The sequence below is a fragment of the Grammomys surdaster genome, unplaced genomic scaffold (genome assembly GCF_004785775.1).
Source record: "Grammomys surdaster isolate TR1022 unplaced genomic scaffold, NIH_TR_1.0 169, whole genome shotgun sequence".
Taxonomy (NCBI): Eukaryota; Metazoa; Chordata; class Mammalia; order Rodentia; family Muridae; genus Grammomys; species Grammomys surdaster.
In genome coordinates, this window is record NW_021604617.1 from 275,691 (window position 1) to 281,690 (window position 6,000).

At 31.9% G+C, this 6,000-nt stretch overlaps 1 protein-coding gene across 1 annotated transcript in view; it reads right to left on the reverse strand.

Moving 5' to 3' along the window:
* The window catches only part of LOC114620603 (vomeronasal type-2 receptor 116-like), a 31,032-nt gene that overhangs the window by 21,385 nt on the left and 3,647 nt on the right, over window positions 1-6,000 (reverse strand). The gene's annotated exons all lie outside the window — the stretch shown is intronic.

The window sequence follows — 6,000 nt, forward strand, 5'->3', positions numbered from 1 at the left end:
ATTTAACTTTTGTACCTGGTATCTGTCTAGAATATTGTCTATTTCATCCAGATTTTTTGATTTTGTTGAATATAGGGTTTGTAGTAGAATATGATTACTTTTTGAATTTCCTCATTACTTTTTAAGTGTGACCTAAGAATAACATTTCTGTCCTCTTTGTAGGTTCTGGATCACAAATTCTTTGTATTAAACACAAGAGAATAACCCAGAAAGTTTCTACTTATTATTCTTCTTTCTCCTCTTTTCTGTTTACAGTTTATTTATTGAAATATCACTTACTATAGAAATGATTAGATGTCTTCAGTTTTTATAATTTTATTTGTAATTATAAATTTTTATCTGTATTCCAAATTCCAGGTATGCCTTTGTCCACATATGTTTCATTTTTGTCCTACATACATTCTTGATTATTACAGTTAATCTAACATATTACTTGGTGAAGATATTCCCAGACCTGGCATTCCTATATAATTCTATAGACTATAGGTAACTAGGGTCCTTTTCATAACTTACTTTGATTTTGAACATAATTGTTTAAATTTTATCATTCTGATTTTACATTGAGTTGCATATATTTTGTATTATGTATTCATATCTTTAATATTATTTATTTGTATATTCATATGTCATGTAATTCAGCCCCATCAATATTTCACATGGGTGCTTGGATTCTGAACACACATCTTCATGCTTGGCTGACAAGTGTTTTTACTTATCTAGCCAGATCCCCAAGCCCCTTTTAGTTTTGCTTCACTTATATTCTGCCATGCACATGAGATCACACTTTCAGATTGATAAAAAATTATCTCTTGCACAGTTCATGTTAATTTAACTTTTATGTCTCCTGAATGACATATGTAACTTTCTTTTCTAGTATGTCATTTAATGTTTCTCATTCTTATTTTTTATGTATTTTCACTTTTGTGTGTTCTTCATTTTAACATGCTAGATCTAGATTTCCTTTTCTACTCGACTTTAGGTATCAGTATTTCCTTCTTGTAAAGTTTACATCACTGTGACAATTCAAATTGTTTCCTTTAATCTTAAATTACAATATAATTTCATTTGGTCCTTCTTTTTTTCCCCAAAGTTCTCTTGTATATACTTCCTTACTTTTTACACTTCATGAAGTGACTTTATACATACACACAAACACACACACAGTATAAACAATCTATCATCTATCTATCTATCTATCTATCTATCTATCTATCTATCATCTATCTATCTATCTATCATCTATTATCATCTATCATCTATCTATCTATCTATCTATCTATCTATCTATCTATCATCTATCTATCATCTATCTACCTATCTATCATCTATCTATCTGTAATCAAGCTGTTCAGTCTACATAATGTTTCTTGTCTGTGTGTTTTCAGGATAAAAACTAAACAATAACATATTCACATAGATAAGAAAAAACTCAAGATACTTCAGCATTATGCAAAGAAACAGAAGTAAATGAGTAGTGAAGAGCAGGTAGAATAGTCACCCCATGGAAAGAGCATACCAGTTGTTTTTCTAGTACCAAATTCTCAGCTCTGACAATGTTAATATATAAAAGCCTAAAGGGGTTTGAGGAATTTTCTACATTGAGAGATCTCATGCAATTCCCTATCCCTTGGAACATTATGTACATGGTCATTCTATATTTTGAAATATTGTCCATTGATGTCACAGATGAAGGCTTAGGGCTTTAGTTCTATCATTCTACATCCAGTGTCTTTTGCTTTACTTTAGTAAACAATGCTGTATTTCCTTATGTGTTTACATTTGATTATTGTTTTCTCTGGAATGATACACTCAAAAGGAAATATAAAAACTGGGTTTATTATCATTTTCTTTATAGGAGATGGTTATTGGATTTTGAATCCATCCCAGAATGATGATTCTATCTTGAGTATTGTCACTTCTTTCTTTCTAAGTTAATATGAGCATCACCAAATGCAAGTGTCTTGGATTTTAGTAAACAAACAACATTTCACTAATTGTAGAAATTGTATTAATATTTTACACTGATTAATACCCTGGTTTTTATTTGGTCTTTATTTGATTATGTCTTGAAGAGATTTACTTTTTCAGTTTCATAAATTAATTTAAAATTATAACATGTAAACTTTTTAAGATTATATGAGAAGTTAATATTAACAAAGGAAGGGTACAGTTATTCCTCATTGTCAGTGCATGGTGCAATGCTCCTATAAATAACCTTTGAGACTAAAGATTATCATATTTTAATATATGCTTTTACAAGTGTTATAATAAAATGTATTATTGTGTACAAGTGATGTGTACCAAAGTCTTCTAAGAAAAGTTACTTTTCCCATAAATTTTTATTTATTATTTTGCTTACTGTCTTTGCATTAAACAAATATTAAATTATTAAATTAAGTCTATATTCTTCCATTTGGATGAAAGAAATCTTAAGGGAATCTAAAAAAAATGACAAGTGTCTCACATCTGTAAAGTGATATAGGAAAGTGGTTAGTACCAGTGATGGCAAAAAAAAAGTTTCTAAACAATTAAAAATTCATAGAGTAGGTTTACTTATGATTATGCCCTTTTCAGATATGTACCAGACTAGGTAATCCATTTCCAACTTGAGGTTCATTGATACAGAGAAGTTATAAAATCAGTGAAATTAATATAAATATTGTAAACTTTTATCACAAATATACATTCTGTTTAATAGTTTAGTTCACAGTATTTTTAAACTGGAAACCATCATAGAGTTGGAAGAATATTTGAAATCTTATAGAATAAAAGTTTATATGGTGTCTGAAAAAATAGGACAGCTGTTATGACCACTGCATATTAATGCAGAGAACATGATATATTTCTCAGCACTCTTGTGGTCTTGTGGTGGCCTATGACTGGAATTCTACTTCACAGAAACATAGTGACTCCTTTTAGCCATTGTGTGAAAATTATACCAAGATAAACTGGTTGTGAGGAAAAAAACTGGGAGTTAGTGAAGTGTAGTGTAATTGGTACATCATCAAAGAGAAAGGGTGGAAAATGCATAGTGCAATCTGACAGTTTATCAAACAAAATGATTATATATGTATATGTAATGTTAACTAATTTTGAAAATTAAACTGATATATGGTACTGTACTGGAAGTAAATCAGCAGAAGAGCTGTAGGTAGGGTTATAAGGAAGGGTATAAATAGGTAAGAATGTTACCTTAGTTAATTTTCTGTTGTAATGAACACACTGACCAAAAGTAATTTGGTCTGAAAAGGCTTTATGTTATATTTCATGGTGCTCAGGTCACACCCATTTTCTCAGGAAAGCCAATACAGATACTAAAATGCAGGCCATTGGTAATGCTGCTTACTTCTTAGCCTTGTTCCCCATGTTCTGTTCTGTAAGTTTTGTATGTCACCCAAAACATCAGCTCAGGTGTGGCACCACATAGAACATCCTGTTGCCACACCTCCAATATCAATCATCATTCCAAAAGGTTCAAGATGGACTTCCTCACAAGCTAATCTAGAAGTGACATTTTCTCAAATGAAGTTACTTGTTTTAAATGACTTTAGCTTGTACTAAGTCAACACAAACTAACAATTGTGTGTGGTCAAAGAAATGACATACTTGAATGTAAATATCTTTATGAAGCGATATGGATGATGAGTACACATGACAACATAAAAAATTAAGATAGTATCATTGTTGAATGACCAAACACATGTTCTATGTATTAGATATGATCTACAAATATGAAATATTCATGCAAATGCTAAGGTAAGCATGTATCAGGGCAAAAATATCTTTTTCTGTTTTATTTGGTAAGAATTAGCTCATGTATGTTATGAGAATTAATCAGTGCTGCTTTATATCTACCTGTGTCCCTATCATATCCTCTGTACATTGAGACCTCCAGATTAAAAATCTAATTCAATTTAGTGATGCCACTATGTATGTAGATATAGGTCCAATCACTGAATAATGCTTAGCCTTCAAAATTCACATCCAAAGTAAGGTGAGTCTTATTGCTCTAGGTTATCACTCATTTCTTTCCACAAGACTTAAGCAACAGTGTGGAACAAAGAGTGAAAAGACAAGAAAACTTTTAAGAAAACAAAATGAAGTGGTATGGAATAGGATTAATATAGACTCATATTTAAAATGAAAATTTTATAAATATGAGCTTCAAAGGAAGTGAGTCAGCTACGGAAGAGTAATACGAAGTCTCAAGTTCTTAGTTAAAATAGATTAACACAGGAACTATTTAGTACAGCAATCTTACTGATTTACTATTAAACATAGAGCTTGTCTCACATTAAAAACTTCTACCTATTGTAAAAATATACATAATTAGATTGAAATGCGCATAATATTTTTCAGCTCACCGATTTGCAAACTTAAGTCATGTATTGTTGTTACAATGTTTATTAGGTATATGAAGGCTTGGAAGTTCATAGATGTTTAGAAAGTATACCAAGTTTCACCCCATGAATAAGATGTGAAAAACAAAGAAAAAATGCTAAAAGTCTTCTTTCTTTCTTCTCTTTCTTGAGTGTCATGGATATCATATATTGGCCACTAGTTTATTTTTATTTTTTTTTCTAGAATCTTTGAGGATCAAAGCAGGGAAACCAGCATTGTGTAGCTGGGCCTTTGGAAAAGAGTTAACATATAGAACTCACAAAGACTTAAACTCAAAAAGTAGGTATGGGTAAACAGAAATATGTCATCATCTTCTGAGCATTATGGAGAACTCAAATTATGAGAGAGATCATCTCTATTCTGCCACATATATTCTGAGTGAATCAGTCATCAGATGTTCAGGTATGTTCAAATTCATTGTTTTGATTTTCTTTTTATTATTAATTAATTATTTTATTTATTTACAATCCAAATGTTACCCCCTTCAGTACCACCTCTCAGGATTCATGCCCCTTCTCCCCTAACCTTGACCTTTGAGAATGTGTCCACGGATATCCAGTCTCCCTGCAGTATTAAGTTTCTCCTGGATTAAACACTTCTTTTCTGACTAATGTCAGAAAAGACAGTCCTCTGCTACATATGTGCAAGGTGGTACTGGTTGTGTTTTTGGTGCTGCTGTTGTTGTTGTTGGTGGTGTTCTGTGCAGCCCATATATGCTTCCTGTTTGTGGCTTATATTAAGAGTTCCAGATTATTTGATATTATTCATCTTCCTATGGAATTTTTTCATGTTCAGTTTCTTCAGTTATTCTCAAGTCTTCCATTGATGTCCCCAACCTCTGTCAAATGTTTGGCTGCTAGTATCTGCATCTGTCTCTGTAAGGTGCTAGAAGAGCTTCTTAGAGGGCACCCGTGCTAGACTCCTGTCTGCAAGCACACCATAGCATCACTAATCATGTCTGTGTTTGTTGCCTGTTAATGGGATAAATCCATACTTGGGTTTTGCTGGACACTGGCCAGTAATTCATTCAGTTCCCACTCAATTTTTGTCCCTCAGTTTTTTAGGGTCAAAAGTATTGTATAGAAAATGTGAATCATGGACTTTTGTCCCCATCCCTCCATTTGAGACACTAAGTACTGGAGGTGGTCTTTTCGGATTCTTTATCTCCATTGTTGGGATTTTCTGCTAAGGTAACCAGTAATGTGTCCTGGAATTGTCACCTTTTCTATGTTTCCCAATCACATAGCAGATGCATATTTCTATTTATGAATCAATTTGCATGTTTCGACATGTAGACCATAAGTTAGAACAGCATTTTTTGATGATGCTTTCTTTTACCCACTATATACTTACTTTTGACTTCTTTGTCAATGATAATATGTATGTAGGTGTGTTGGTTTATTTCTGGGTTTTGATTCCATTCTGTTGAAAGACCTTTATGTCTTTATACCAATACCATGCAGTTCTTATAACTTTTTCTTGGAGGTCATGTGTTTTGATTGCTCCAGAAGACTTATTTATTGTCAATGTTTGTTTCAGATATCCTGTTTCTTTTCTTTCTTTCTTTCTTTCTTTCTTTCTTTCTTTCTTTCTTTCTTT